This window comes from Lithobates pipiens, unplaced genomic scaffold, assembly GCF_037356315.1.
Source record: "Lithobates pipiens isolate NorthernLeopardFrog02 unplaced genomic scaffold, aLitPip1_a1.2 Scaffold_22, whole genome shotgun sequence".
Lineage (NCBI taxonomy): Eukaryota > Metazoa > Chordata > Amphibia > Anura > Ranidae > Lithobates > Lithobates pipiens.
In genome coordinates this window covers 109,486,858-109,503,292 of record NW_027507784.1, presented here as the reverse complement: position 1 = coordinate 109,503,292, position 16,435 = coordinate 109,486,858, and the positions used below count along the sequence as shown (strand labels likewise).

Here is a 16,435-nt window from a genome sequence, read left to right as displayed (position 1 = left end):
TTTTTTTTTTTTTATATCGGCACACCATTATTAAAAAGGTTGCCTACCCCTGATATAGACACCCAATTTCTTTGCAATTGGGCAAACTTACAAAATCTGCAGGGTATCAAATATGCAGCAGTACGTCCTGTTCTGAAAAAAAAAAAAAAAAAAGTTCTCAGGGTCTCTCGAGTTTGCATAACTAAGTAATCTTTAATTAGAGAACCCAGAGCTATAAATAGAACATTCCTAGGAATGTACTTACCAAACAGTACATGGTATATTCTGAATTCACAATAAAAGCATGCAACTCTCAATAAGCTATACGGGATGCTGTAACCCCTTCCAAGTGGACATTACAGCACCAAACCGTAGTATTTTGGTCAGCATACTATGGAAGACACCATGCAAAACATCCAGTCTGAAAATTTCTAAAAATATTCCTTTACAATTTCTGAAGGTACCTTATTAAAATAAAAAAAAGGGAGGTGCTCAGTTCACATACTCACCTGCCGAGCAGATCCAGCGTTTTCCTGCTGTGATCCACTGCGCCACGGTCAGAGCCCGGGTCCCACGATGACACGCCCGCTGGATCCGCCCACCTCCAACTACATGAATGGAGCATTAAGCATCCTGGGATATGAATGAAACAGGATGTATAAATGGAAGACTGGCAGATGACAACATACATCCCCTCCATTTATACGGAAGCTGTAGTATCAGCTTCTATGAATGGCTTGGTATTCTTCATGCTCCCTTAGTACCATTAACTCGCACTGCACTGGAAGAATAAGGAGATGAAGATTGCTGATAAACAAGGACACACAGAAGCATAAAGGAAGACATCCGATTGAAGATACATAAATGTCCCTTGTGCTTTTTAACCCCATCAATACTGGGCACGTTTACCCCCTTTCTGCCCAGGCCAATTTTAATCTCACCACTGGTGCACTTTGAATGACAATTGCACGGTCATGCAACACTGTACCCCAAACTGAATTTTTATCATTTTGTTCACACAACTAGAGCTTTCTTTTGGTGGTATTTAATCACCACTGTTTTTTTATTTTTTGCTAAACTTAAAAAAAAAAAAAAAAAAAAAAAGGGAGACTGAAAAATCATATATACATACATACATACCACCAGGACAATATAAGGTTACCATAGTGACATTATACTGCTCTGGGAAAGAGATCAGGATTATTTTTTATTACACATTAGGTTTGCTTATAGCAATGTATTACAGTGCTATAAGCAAGCATTTTACTGAATGAACTGATAGAGTCAGTTTTGTTGTGATTAGGGCAAAGATAATCACATGGTACAGACGGGCTGCAATTGGCCCCGTCTGTACCCGTGATCAAAATGACCAATCACAGCTAGCAACACATTTGTACACATTGGGTGGCTTGAAAGGAAGCCATCCACTGTGTACAACTGTCATGTGACCTGCTGAGATTCATCACAACGGTCACATGGTACCAGCAGCGAGCTGGCATTCTGACCAGTCATCAACTGTATGCCGTGGACACGATTGGAAAACTGGAGTTAGTACTTACCGGTAACTCCTTTTCCGGTGGTCTTCCAGGACAGCCCTTGAGAGATGGAGCTCCTCCCATCGACACAGGAAACACATTGCCACAGTTCAAAAGGCGGTCCCTCAGGTCCCTGGTCAGTCATTCACCAAGAACCGAAGGATGGAACTGAAAAACATATAAACCATAACAGGTAATAACATTAGTACATCACTACAATCAAATAAAGGGTGGGATCGTGCTGTCCTGGAAGACCACCGGAAAAGGAGTTACCGGTAAGTACTAACTCCAGTTTTCCCAAGTGTTCTTCCAGGACAGCCCTTGAGAGGATCCCCAAGTACTTACCAGATTAGGGGGGGACCACGGCCTGGAGGACTTTCCTCCCAAAGGCCTGATCCTGACTAGACATTAAGTCCAGTCGGTAATGCCTTGTAAAGGTGGAAAAGCTTGACCATGTGGCTGCTTTACATACCTGCTCCGGGGTGGCACCAGCTCTTTCTGCCCAGGATGCAGACAACGCTCTTGTTGAGTGAGCTTTAACACCCTCAGGAGGATCTCTATTCAAGGCCTTATACCCCTCTGCTATAGCTAGCCTAATCCATCTAGCTATGGTTACTTTTGAAGCTTTCTGTCCCCTACGCTGTCCGGAAAAAAGGACAAAAAGGGAGTCTGAGATTCTGAATGGATTTGTTATTTTAAGATATTCTAGAATACACCTCCTCACATCCAATAAATGAAAACGTTCCTCTTTCTCATTTGCTGCATTTTGACAAAATGAAGGAAGGGAGGACAATATCTTGGGACCTATGGAAGCTAGATGCTACCTTTGGTAAGAACCCAGGGTCTGTCTTTAGAATGACTCTGTCTTCTAGGATCTGTAGGAATGGTTCCCTGATGGAAAGTGCTTGGATTTCACTGACCCTACGGGCTGAAGTGATTGCCACCAGGAGAACTGTCTTAAAGGTAATAAGCCTTAGGGAGGCCTCTGAGATAGGCTCAAAGGGTGACCCCAAGAAAGCTTTTAGCACAACTGCTAAATCCCAGGATGGGACTTTTGTGATTCTGACTGGCTTGCGTCTAGCGACTGCCTTACAGAATCTAGCGACAAAAGGATTTTCCTGTAAGCGTTCATCTAGGTATACACTTAAGGCAGCTATCTGTACTTTAATAGTACTTAGGGTTAAACCCTTGTTTACACCTTCCTGTAAAAACTGTAGAATATTAGCCGTATTTATGTCCCGGCCATTCAGCCAGCTATTGAATTTTTTCCAGACTTTTTTGTAAATAGCTCTCGTGACTGGTTTGCGACTCTGTAGTAAGGTCGCAATTACCTCGTCTGACAGGCCCTTACTCCTTAAGATTTCCTCCTCAGTAACCACGCTGACAGCTTCAGTGTGGCGACCTGCGGATGGTAAAGAGGTCCCTGCGACAGGAGGTCCTGTCTGTAGGGAAGTCTTAGAGGCGGACAGTCTGTCAATTGTAGCAACGTTGTGAACCACGGTCTCCTGGGCCAAAAAGGTGCTACTAGAATCAAACAGGTTTTTTCCTTGAGGAATCTTGCTAGGACCCTCGGAATGAGATGAAGAGGGGGAAATGCATACGCCAGACTGAAAGTCCATGGAGTTTGCAAGGCATCTACCGCCAGGGGTTGATCTCCTGGGTTTAGCGAGAAAAAATTGGGAACCTTTGCATTTTTCTTGCTCGCAAAAAGGTCTACCTCTGGTTCTCCCCAGTGAGCTGTTATGAGATTGAATGCCTCTGGGTGTAAGGACCATTCTTGGTTCGAAATCCTCTGTCGACTCAAGAAGTCCGCCTTGTTGTTCAGCTCCCCTTTCAGGTGAACTGCAGAAATGGATTCCAGATTGGCTTCTGCCCACTGGAAAATGCGTCTGGCTACCAACATCAAACGAGGACTTCTGGTTCCTCCTTGTTTGTTTATGTATGCTACAGCCGTCGTATTGTCTGAACGGACTTGTAGATGGTGACCCTGTATTGCGGGGTGGAAAGCTAGAACAGCTCTCAGGATTGCTGTTAGTTCTTTCCAATTGGAAGAGAAACATTTCTCCTCCGGGGTCCACTTGTCCTGGACCCAGCTTGAGCCTAGGTGGGCTCCCCAGCCCCAACTGCTCGCATCCGTTGTTAGTGTTGAAGTGATAGGAAGGACCCAATGAACCCCTTTGTTTAGGTTCTCCCTGTCCTTCCACCACCAGAGGGAGCGTTTTACCCTTGAGGGGATCGATACCTCCTCCTCCAGATCTCTGCCTTTTAATTGTTCTAACAGAAAACCCTGAAGTTCTCTTTGATGGAACCTGGCCCATTGTACGGCTGGAATGGCTGCCGTCATAAGACCTAAGACCGACATTACTTCCCTCACCGTACACTTGGGGCTGCATTGAAGAAAAGATATTCTCTGCCACAGATTCAAAATCTTTTCTTCCGGCAGTATAATTTTCTGATCTACAGACTTGATCCAGTACCCCAGATACAGGATCTCCTGTGTTGGGGTTGTCTTGGATTTCTCCTGACTGACAATCCACCCTAATCGACTCAGACTGAGTTGAGTCAATTCTAGGTCCTGAGAAAGACGACTCTCTGAGTGGGCTGTTAGGAGCAGATCGTCTAGGTAGGGGATAATTGAGACTGATTGAAGCCTCAGAGGAACTAAAGCCTCTCCGAGAACCTTGGTAAAGATTCTCGGAGAGGATGATAGACCGAAGGGAAGTGCTCTGCACTGAAAGTGGTAAACCTTTGTGTCTATCTGCACTGCCATCCGAAGGAATTTCTGGCATTCCTCCCTTATTGGAATGTGCAGATAAGCATCCCTTAGGTCCAGGGTTGCCATAAATGTCTCTTTCTGCAGGAGATTCTTTATGGAATAAATGGACTCCATCCGAAATCTCTTGTAACGGATGGAGCGATTCAGTGGACGGAGGTTCATAATTAGTCTGAATCTCCCTGACGGTTTTCTTACCACAAAGATGTGCGAGTAAAAACCGTCCCCTTGTTCCTGAATAGGGACTGGTGTCAATACTTCTTGATCTACCATTTCCCCTATTAGTAAAGGTAAGGCCCTGGCCTTTTCTGAGTGACTTGGAAGCTTTGTCACCAGAAACTTGGAAGGAGGGTTGCTGTGAAATTCCAGCGCATGACCCCTTTTTATTATGTTTAAGACAAACTCGTTCGAGGTTGTCTCTTCCCATTGAGGAAGAAATTTGCTTAATCTTCCTCCCACAGGAACCCTGACGTCACTGGGGTTTGGGATCCTGATTGGGGCGGCTAAACAGTATGCCCCCTTTTCCTTTCCCTTTATGTCCCGACCAATGTTTTTTGGGGGTTGAACTCTTCTCTGATTTAGAGGGTTCCTTAAAGGGACGAAAAATTTTTCTTTGAAAATTTTTCTTTTTTGCAGGAAAGGTTTTCTTTTTGTCCGCCGTCCTTTCTAAGGCGGAGTCTAATTCAGGCCCGAAGACTAAGTCTCCTGTAAAAGGGACGCTGCACAGGCGGGTTTTAGACGCCGTGTCTCCCCCCCAGGTTTTCATCCATACTGACCTCCTTGCTGCCACTGAAAGTGCTGCAGATTTAGCCGTAAATTTAACTGAGTCCGTGGAGGCGTCAGAGATGAAACTGGTGGCCTTAAAAAGCATAGGGAAAGATTTCAAAAGCTCCCCCCTAGGAGTGCCTGCCTTTAAGTGTTCTTGTAGTTGCGATAACCAGAACTCCAGGTTTCTAGCTACACAAGAAGTGGCTAGAGCTGGTTTTAAGCCTGCCATAGAGGCATCCCAGGCCCTCTTTAAGACAATGTCTGTTCTCCTGTCCATGGGATCTTTCAGGTGGCCCATATCCTCAAAGGCCAGATCAGCCTGCTTTGAGATTTTGGACAGAGGGGCGTCTAGTTTTGGATTTTTATTCCAGACCGCCTCTGGGCTCTCATCAAAAGGGAACCTTCTCTTAAGGGATTTAGGAAAGAAAACCTTCTTGTCTGGTTCAGACCACTCCTTAGGGACAAGGTCAGAAAGCACCTTATGTATAGGAAAAACCCTTGCTTTCTTTTTCCCCAGAGCCTCATACATTTGATCATGTCTGGATAACTGAGTTTCTTCCTCCTCAATTTCCAGCGTATCATAGATAGCCCCCATTAGCTCATCTACTTCCTCGAGAGATCATCTATATTTTGAGGCTTTAGATGCTGCTTGATCCTCTTCCTGACCCGAGTCAGTGTCAGAGGATTCGGGGCTAATCAACGTGGGGCTAGGCTCCCTGACCATACGGGGCTCCCCTGAGCTGGGTGTTGTAAGGCATGGTGAGGATGAGATTATAGTTGTTTTACTCGTGGAGGCAGCTGCAGCTGATCCCACGTCAGTGATTAACTCCCGGAGGGACTTAAAGGTCGACGCCATTTCCTCTTTAAAGGAGCCCAAAAACTTTGCTAAAGGGGAATCTGCCTCAGATTTAAGCAAGCTTGCAATGCATTGCTTGCATAGGGCTTTGTTAGAGCCAGAGGACAACCTATTCCCACAATTAGGACACTTTTTGCGGCCTGTCTTGTCTTCCCTTGGCATCTCTTTAGCCTGAAAATAAGAAGACAAAGGATTTCTTAGCGTCAGAACCATGTCCCTCTTAGAATCACCACTAACAAACAACCTCACTGTGAGTAAACCGCCACCGTGGGGTACTACAGGGCCCAGCCTACAAACACCACCACTCCACCAGAGTAATAGCATGCCCAGCAGCCTACCTGGGTTTGGCTGGTGCCTGTCTCCGCCGGAGTATCCTGGGGAATAGCCTCCATGGTCCCCCTCTGACGCTCCGAATCCCGCCGCTAATCCGGTATAGCTGGACGCTGGTCGGGCTTTACAGGCACAGCGCTGGCTCTCCCTCTCCTCCTTGTACCCTTAGAGACCCGGAACCGGAAGTCTCGGCACGCAGTGATGACGCGGTTCCGCCGGAAGTGAACGCTCGGCGTCTCCGACCCCCTGCAACGAGGAGGGAAGATGGAAGGTTCCACTCACCACTCCTGGGGGAAACCGGCGTCATTCTGCCCCTGGCCACCTCGGCACTGGAAGGAGGAGGGTAACGGGTCTGCTCCGGTTCAGCTGGACGGTACCCGAGTCAAAGAAAAAAAGGTATGGACCCAAACTGCAGCCATAAACCAGGACCCGGTCCCTTAGGCTTGCAGGTTCTCTGGTAACATGTTCCTCCGACGGAGGAAACACAAATGACTGACCAGGGACCTGAGGGACCGCCTTTTGAACTGTGGCAATGTGTTTCCTGTGTCGATGGGAGGAGCTCCATCTCTCAAGGGCTGTCCTGGAAGAACACTTGGGAAAAGTAGTTGCAAAGCTTTACACATACCCCATAAAGTGACTGGCCTAATGTGATACACAGAGATGAAACAAGTCACCCTACATAAGTTGTACTTGTTTATTTGCAGTATTCTACATATTCAAAGTGCAGAACGTATATAGCTTGTCTGAGATATCAGAAGGAGGAAAAAAAAAAGAAAAAAAAAAGGGGGGGGGGGGGAGGGAAGGGAAGGGACCCCCTTTTCACACAGCACGCAGGAATAGAGCTGAGGCTGTCAATCATAGGCTGTGTGCTGGAGCTCTCTCCCGTCATGGTTTTTCTCTTGGTATCCGGAAAATTGTCAGAAGTCACCTCATGCTGCTCATAGTGGAGGAAGGAGGCAGCAAACAGAAATGACACAAGTACACACTATAGAGGGATATGCTTTGTTCATTTTTCATGTATGAGGTTTATAACCACTCTAAAAATGTTAACACAGGCAGCAGGTTTCTCTAGGAGACCAGAACTCTAGTCTCTGTTGTGATCTTTGAGGATCATGGAGAATAAATAACTTCATAATAAAAAGCAGTTAGAAAGGTTGGGTATTACTTGTTTTAAAAGGCAGCTCTGATGAAATTATTAATTCATATATTAACCTCTTAGCGCCGGTGCTTCCCAGCCCTTTAAAAAAAAGGTATATGACGCAGGGTGGCGGGAAGGGGATTAAGAACGCCGTGATTGGCTGTCACATATATAAACTCCCGATCACAGGGAGCTTTTGGTTAGGCGACGGTAACTGTGCTGGGAGCGTACACGCTCTCGGCAAAGGTGTATTGGCCACATATTTGTGTACTGCCAGCGCCAATGGGTTCAATTTTCACATTTTATTTCTAGACTACCCAGACCAACAGGGGCGGCCTGTCCATTAAGGGTGCATGGGCGTTGCCCCCTATCCATGCTGCCGGCCCCTATGCAAGATGCCGGATGTATGAATTCCAAAAAGGAGGGGTGTTTTTCTAAAGCACCCAAATAGAGCCAGAGGCTCTAATGGGCTTCAAAAGAGTGGGCTCGGGGCGCAAAGAATGCAAACCGAGCCCCCCAGATGTGTTACAATAGCGAATATTCGCCATTTGTAACATTGAACCTCTTCCCAGCCAATCAGGAGGCGGGTCTTGAGACCAGTCACTCAATTTGCTGAAAGGACAGGCAATCCTATTGGACGTCAGGGGGGGGGGAGAACTATGCCATGATGGAGAAGAGGATGCAGGAGCCTCTGCCTGATACCTAGATGAGGCAAGTGCTGGACCGCCACTGCAGACTAATATATAAAGTTTGTAAACTTACTTTGTGAAGATGCACATACATTTAGTACCTTGAATTCTGCGACACGTAGTTACTACGCCCTGTGTGTAGGCACTGCTGTGTCACATTTCACAGAGCCTGCCTTCCGAAGTACAGGAATTTCTGCTTGCCGGTAAGCAAGGTACCATGAGATATGTTCCAAAAATAGAAAAGGGGGAAAGAAGACCCCCCTGAGAAAGAAAGTCAAGCTGCTTATCAAGGGAACTTTATTACTTGCACAATTAATGAAAACAAGAACACAAAAACTAGGTACCCACCACCACCACCTAGACTAATATTAAAACAAGACAACATTTCTATTTAGAAGCAGCTGAATCACGTATACATCATGCACACACACCCCATATACACCCAAGTGAATAGGCGGTTAGATAGGCAGGTGACTAGCACCATCACTAAACATGCATATCCTGGCACTATTAACCATCAAGCCCCCAGCTGTGGGATAAGGGGGTAATTTATTGGGAATTCACACACTTGAAAAGTAGACCCTATAAAAAGGAGCGATGCCACTGGGTTAACTTAACTTATTCCACTGGTGATAAACATTGTATAGAGGGTGGCATATAGTAGTCGTTCAGGTTTTCAGCTTCAGGCCAAGCCATTTAAGCAAGGGTAACCCAGTGGAAAAAAAAGTTTATATAACAAGGATAGTGGGTAAAGCTCATCTACAGGTCAGGACAGGAGTATTGTTCAATGATAGACAGACAATCACAAGACCACTGGTCCGCTCACCTGACCATTGTGGACAAGAGTCTAATAGCTGGCAGGTGTCCTAGGCATCTCCATAGGATGCCGTCTATAAGGGGATCTCGCATTGCATATATTCTGTAATGCAGGGTGCTCAATTGCTCCACAGAAGTCCAGGGAGTACCACAGGATACTTCTACTGATACTGATGTAGTGATGCATCGTTGTGAAGCAGTTTAGGCATGCCGTCTTGATATCTCAAGCTGGAGATAGCTCCAGCTATCCTCACAGTGTGTGGTGTACTTGCGCCGACGTTACGGTACGTCATCCGGGACAAAAATCGAGTCACTGCCGTGGTGTTTTTGCCAACGTGTTTCACCCAATCAAGTGGGTTTTATCAAGGATGGGAGGGATCAGAAGCAGCAGTCTATTTATATACTTTTTCACACAGCACAAAGTTAATTGAAGGTTGCAATTCCCACAAACGACCACTAGATGTCAACATCCCAATTACACACCACATTCATTCTGCTGCTAGACAGAAGGGTTCACATAGGGCATATCATAACAAGCAAGCAGTGCTAAGGGGATCAGGGCACAGAGGGAAAAACAGAGCCAGGAGTACCAGGGTAATGAGACAGATGGAAATACTGTAGAGGCGATAAGGTGACATAATATATCTGTCTAATGACTGGCTGCTCTATGGGTATTCCCCATCTACGATCAGAGAGGACAAATTTGTCCACCAAACTGGAATTTAATGACTCTTACAAAGATAGGAAGTGATGGCTCTAGTTGGCATACAAGAAAGGGCTAGAAACTGCACTCTGTATTCAGGCCCAGTGGTGCAAGCGTTTTAAAGTGGTAGTATGGTCATTTTTTTAACTTTTACCTACAGGAAAGCCTATAATAAGGCTTACCTGTAGGTAAAAAAAATATCTCCTAAACCTGTACGTTTTAGGAGATATTCCCCTCGGTATGCGCCGCTGACTGCAGCGGCGCATGCGCACAAGGGGGTTCTCTCCGTGAAAATCCGGCAGCGCTCGTGCGGCCGGACTGAAATCTCCCGCGCGCATGCGCGGGAGTGACGATATCGCGGCTCCGGCCACTCACAGCGCCGGAGCCGCGATACCCGGAAGAGACGCCGAGGGAGCATGTCTGCTCCCTCGGCGTGGATCGGGCCAGATGTCGGGGCCTCGTTCTAAGGTAAGTATTTCATAATGAGCTAGTATGCGGTGCATACTAGCTCATTATGCCTTTTGCTTTGCAGGTTTAAAAAAAAACAAAAAAAAAAAAAAACATTGCAGGTTTACTACCGCTTTAAGCCTGACTATCCAAATTGTTTCCTTTTTGCAGCAGGATGGTATCCATGCTGCCTCCATGGAAATCTGCAAAATGTAATGCTACTTGGGACAGGTCTTCTCTTTTCTTCTTGTTCTCCTCCATGTTCGATTTTGTATTGAACACTTAAGAAGTATCAAATTCAGAGCTGTCTCTTGATTTTTCCTATATACAGTGGGGACGGAAAGTATTCAGACCCCTTTACATTTTTCACTGGGTTATATTGCAGCAGTTTGCTTAAATCATTTAAAGTTAATTTCCCCCCCCCTCATTAAAACGTACACGCAGCACCCCATATTGACAGGAAAAAAAAAAAAAAAAAAAAAAAAACACACAATTGTTGAAATTTTTGCAGATTTGTTTATTGTGGCAAGGCACAGATCTGGCCAAGGTTACAAAAAATAAAAAAAATTCTGCTTCACTTAAGGTTCCCAAGAGCACAGTGACCTCCATAATCCTTAAATGGAAGACGTTTGGGATGACCAGAACCCTTCCTAGAGTTGGCCGTCTGGCCAAATAGCTATCAGGGGAGAAGAGCCTTGGTGAGAGAGGTAAAGTAGAACCCAAAGATCACTGTGGCTGAGCTCCAGAGATGCAGTCAGGGGATGGGAGAAAGCCCAGAGGTGGTTCATATGTGCGTTTTGCCTGCTCTTAGTTGCAAGGTCGCACGTTCTGGAGGTGAGCATTAAATACCCAAGGGGAGCACCAAAGTAAGGAACACCACAGCATGTTCTGGATTTTATAATCGCATGAACTTTATAACATCTGGATAGACTCTTTGTGGATACTATACGCTTTTACAGGAGCACTTCTTTGAACAACCCAGAAATGCAATACTGATATACTATATAATATTGGATGCTATGCACATGCACCGGAGCACTTTTTTATGCATTAGCGGGTCGCTGATAATCTATACAGGATCATAAAAGTAGGAATTGCACCTCTTTGCACAATAGCACTTTATATCTATTATCATTGTTTATGCTTTTATATACAGATATTTTATTAGGTGTTCATTTATTGCACTATTGTCACTTTCCACTGTTAGGAGACTTTTTTTCACTCTTGTTGACTCTTTTCAATTATTGTACACCCCTCCTCTGCTGAAACAGACTACTGGCCCCTTGCACTAACACTAAGTGGCAAGTTTTTAAAGCTGATGGGCGGGGACCCTCCCAGTCTTCCTACTGCACCTATAGCTTCTCTTGTCACGCATATCAATTACTCATACAAGTTTCTCTCCCCTGGGGCCTGGATTTGCGTTTATAGGGTTATGTCGATGACAACTGAGTTTACCTTTCTCTCCTGGAATGTAAGAGGGCTGGGTGATGGTGTGAAGCATTCTGCACTATTTTCTGCGTGGAAACCGGATATAGTGTTTACAGGAAACTCACAAAAAAAAAAAAAAAAAAAAAATTTAAAAAACACCATTCCACTACTAAGGTCTAGAGCAGGGATATGCAATTAGCGGACCTCCAGCTGTTGCAAAACTACAAGTCCCATCATGCCTCTGGGTGTCATGCTTGTGGCTATCAGTCTTGCTATGCCTCGTGGGACTTGTAGTTCTGCAACAGCTGGAGGTCCGCTAATTGCATATCCCGGTCTAGATGATATCAGACTCCGTTTCACTCCACGCACACAGCCTACTCCAGGCGAGTAAGCATATTGATCTCCAATGACATTCCCTTTCACCTTTTGCAGTCTCGAAAAGATGAACAGGGAAGATATTTTTTTTACTATGCAAACTAGTTGAAATGTTGTGTATTGTTGCGACTGTTTATGTTCTGTCTGACCCCTTTTCTTTACGTACGGGAATGAGACAGGGTGCCTGCTTTCGCCATTGCTTTACGCTCTGGCATTGGAGTCTCTGGTGGCAAGGGTGAGGGCATCCCCTGAGGTTGTTGGGTTTCGGCGGCGAGGGAGGATAAGCTCCCCCTACTCTGTTGACACCCTGATATATTTGGGGAACATTGCCAGCTCTCTGGAAACAGTAATGAGTCTAACTGAACAGTTAGGACTGCTGTATGGATTTGCTATTACCTGGCACAAATCATCTTTTCTATTGTTAGACCCTCTGCCATCGCCCCTGCCAGCAATAGCAACACAGGTGGAGATAATTCAAGTATTTAAGCATAATGGTGACTGCAAATATGACCAACTATGTATCCCTGAACTTCAAGTCCATTTTAGCTAAATTCAAACAAAATGGGTAGCTGGTGTAAACAGCCTTTTTCAGTGACAGATCAGGCTAATAAAAATGGTCTGGGCTCCCCAGTTGCTCTATATCCTCCACAATGCTCCTGTGTGGATACCACGCTACTGGTTTCAATGGGTGTATTCATTATATAGAGCATTGCTGTGGAAAAATTGAGTGGCTAGGGTTACAAACTGACCACTTTCCAGTATCCCAAGGACCAGGGGGGGGACTAGCAGTACCGCATGCCTTTACATATAATTTTTTTAGCTGCCCAACTAAAACACCTCACTGGCTGGAAGCTGTAAGATGCGCTGGACCCCTCCAGGACCTTGGAGATCCCTTCTATGGTGGATTATTCTGCAATGTCCCAGTTTGAGCAGGGTCTCCCAGATCTGACGCTTCACTGTCCCACAATAAGGTTGCTTCTAAAACTATGGGCGGAAGTGAGGCTTCTTGGAGTCTACTCCCATATGGAATAACGCCTATCCTGAACTAAACAAAATTCCTAACCGGGCCGCGTGGGCGAGAGCTGGAGTCAAATATCTTTTGATCAGCTACAAGTGGACTTCTCTCACTGGCTGGTCCATACTTTGGTTTTTTTCAACTATGACATGCTGTGAGAGCATAGGATAGGGGCTCAAACCTGAGACTAGTTGACTTGCCTATGCTTCTTTACTTACCCATAATCAAGCTCCTGATCTGCTGCCCTGTAGAGGAAAATAGGAGGCTGATGTAGGCCCCATAGATGGAGAGATGGAATCAAATAATGACGACCGGACACCAACACAACTGCACAGGTGGGGTAGAAGACTCCCCTTTATTTCCAAAATATCGTTACACCAAGGAACATTAATTCATATGCTTTGGTGATGCCCCAAACTAGTTAGGTATTGGCAGGCAGTACTGGACATCATTAAATTCTACTTATACTACTCAACTCCAACCCAAGCCAGTCAACTGCCTGCTGGGAGGACTATAGGAGGACCTGCATCCCCCTCAGACATACATAGCGATACCGAGGCTAGGAAAGTAATAGCAAAGTATTGGATTTCCCCTCATGCCCCCACATCCTAACAATGGGTTCAGGAGGTGAATAGGATACTTCTTAGAGAGAAACACACATACCAGCACAAAAAGGTGCCGAACAAATTGACCAAAATATGTCAAAAATGGTTGGAGTCCCCACGAGTGCCCCCCCCCTCCCCCAACTTATACTTAGATTATTGGTGATCTAATGGAACCATGCACCGATAGGGTGACAATGAGGTAGGATATACAGGTGGAAGTTTCACTCCGTTTGCTAAAACCTGGTGTGACGCTTTCTGGGTTAATGGATGTCTGTTTTTGTTTGCTAGTTTTAATATTACAGTTCTCCGTTCGAGAACTGGAGTTAGATTTGCCAGCATGGTACACAGGTTTGGGGACATCGGATATGCACTGTAGACTGTACTGCAATGACAAAGTTTTCAACTGAGATGTATGTAACCCAAATATCTGTATGTGTTTACGTACTTGCAACAATAAAATATTTTTTTTCTGATTAAAAAAGAAAGGAAATTGTCTGGGGTCTACTATATGGGTTAACCTGTTTCTCTCATTATTTAGAGCCGATAGAAACTCATGGAGTTGCTAGTCATCACCATTCCATAAAGACATCATCAATGTATCCCAGCCAGGTAAGTACCCGCTGAGATACATTGACATCTGGCAGACTGTCTCCAGCTTCCAGAGGCCTAGATGGAGCTCAAGGTGCTCCCATAGCTGTCCCCCAGTCTGTTGATGGTATGCATCGAGAAATTGGAAGTAATTATTACTCAAAACGAGTTCTAGAAACTCCAGAATAATCTTGTTTTTAGCACCAAACTCAGGATGGATCATCGCCAGGAAAAAAAGGAGACTGCACTGAGGCCCCACTTGTGGGGTATCAGCGTGTAGAGACTCAGTCGATCCCCACCAGCAGGGCCCCAGGGGGAATCCCTGCCACTTAACCAGGACATCACGACTATTCTGGACATAGGAAGGCAGTGACATCACCATGACGATAGGCCTAGCAGGTGGATTGGTGAGAGATTTGTGTTTCAGGATTACATAGAAGGTGGGGTTATTGTATTCTGCCCATGCCCAGGTAGTCCCACTCCTTGTTGGTCAAGAGATTTTCAACTAGAGCAGGGAAGGGGCTGGACGTCAGTTTCAAGTAAGTTTAGGTATCGCCCAGCTGCCTGAAAATTTCCCTTTCATATTAGATCACTAGACAGTAAGACCACATTACCCCGCTTATCACTACTTTTGACTATCAAATCCCTTGCCCGCTCCAGCTCATACATTGCCTTCCTTTCTTCATTGGACAAATTGTCGAGGCCACGCCATGACTAGTCGATTTTTATTAAGATCATCTTTAACAAGATCAAGAAAGACTTTCATCCAGTAATGCTTGTATAAAAAGGGAGGCATTTTAGTTGATTTAATATAAAGGGTACTGGGTCTCCTAATTTTATTAGAGTCAGATTCGTCCTCAGAACACATCTGTTCATCCAGGAGAGCTACCAAGTTTTCCAAGGCAGCTCTTTCCTCATCTTCAAAGGTCACAGGCGACGAATCACCAGTTTGAGTACCGTCCTTGTGGCCAGTATGCCAGATGTGAAAAATCGCCTTGCGCAAAAAATAGGTTAATATCTTTATATACTGTGAACTCATCCATAGATGCTGATGGAGAGAAGAAGGACAGCCCCTTGCTTTAAAGGTTAATGTGTCTTTCCTCAAGTGGAATGTTTGATAGATTAATAACCCTCATATCGTTTGTAGGGGGCACTGATAGAGCCAGGATTTTACACCCCTCTAATGCTTAGTACTGCGTGTTCTTAACTGCTTTTGAGTTTTGGGACATGTCCCCCTGATGTTGCCTTCCCTTCCGCTTCCTCTGCCTTCTATGTCTAATTTTCCCTCCTCTTTGGGAAAATCCCCAAAAGGGCCCAGGCTTGTGACTTCAGCCTCCTCTACATGTACAAAACTAACAGTTTTGATATTGTCACCATTTTCACTAGCTGAGGAATGCTGTCTATTTCTGGAGTGGGTGGTAGATCTAGGTCCATTATGCCTACTCTGGCTCCACCCCTTGGTTACTGTGAGATCAAAGACCTCACCTTTTTCAAAATCGTCCAAATTTATTCAGTTTCATCGTCATAAGATGCTCCAGGGTTTTCTCCATTTCCTTTTTAAGTATATCATTGTATTTCTCAAAATCAAATTCTCCCTTAAGAGGTTCCAGTACTTTGCTACTCTGTTCCGGTTCTATTTTAAGCTCATCTAACGGAGCTTTTTCTTAATCGACTATCAGTTCAAAAACAGACAGCCCATGCACCAGACATTTTGCCTTTCACTTTTCCATGAATCTAGGTGTGCAGATCTTCTGCAGGCACCACCTTTTCATGTACGTCCCTTGGGATAACTCTTTAATATGAGATTCCAGCAAAGAGATGTCCCATTTACAATTTAGATACCAAATAGTTCATTTTTTATGCCGTTTAAAAAGAGTTGTTTAATCTGTTCATTATCAGTTCCCTCTGGGCCCTGATCCCTAGTAAAGGCAGTCTGGATCTCCAAATCGATGTCATCCCCTATCCTGTAGGACATGATGCACAGACGAGTCCGCCAGGACTTAAAAATTTGCCAGAGCCCTAGAAATCATCCACTGTGAAGGTAGGTGAGATACCCAGTCAACGCAGTACCAATGTTATAGAAAAAGGAGTGAGCTGGAAAGGGGAAAAAAAAGGCCAAAAAAAAAAAAAAAAAAAAAAAAAAAAAAAAAAAAAAAAGAAGGTTTATGTCCCCCAGAGGACCACAGAAAATGCAAAATGATAGCGAACCATCAGCTTACTATTGTATATGCGCTGCACCATCAAGTTGATGTGTGTAACAGGCAATATGTAGTCTTTAGATATTGAAACCAGCAGAAAAGCTGCACAGCAAGCAAGTAATCCAGGAAGTTGTGAAAAGAGATGGCCAACGGACAGGCAGAACTCAACATGAAATTCAATTTTTCAAGCAA

General features: G+C 45.0%; 1 protein-coding gene across 1 annotated transcript in view; it reads right to left on the bottom strand.

Moving 5' to 3' along the window:
• AGPS (alkylglycerone phosphate synthase) overlaps nt 1–16,435 on the bottom strand; it is a 317,568-nt gene that overhangs the window by 285,033 nt on the left and 16,100 nt on the right. The window lies entirely within an intron of this gene.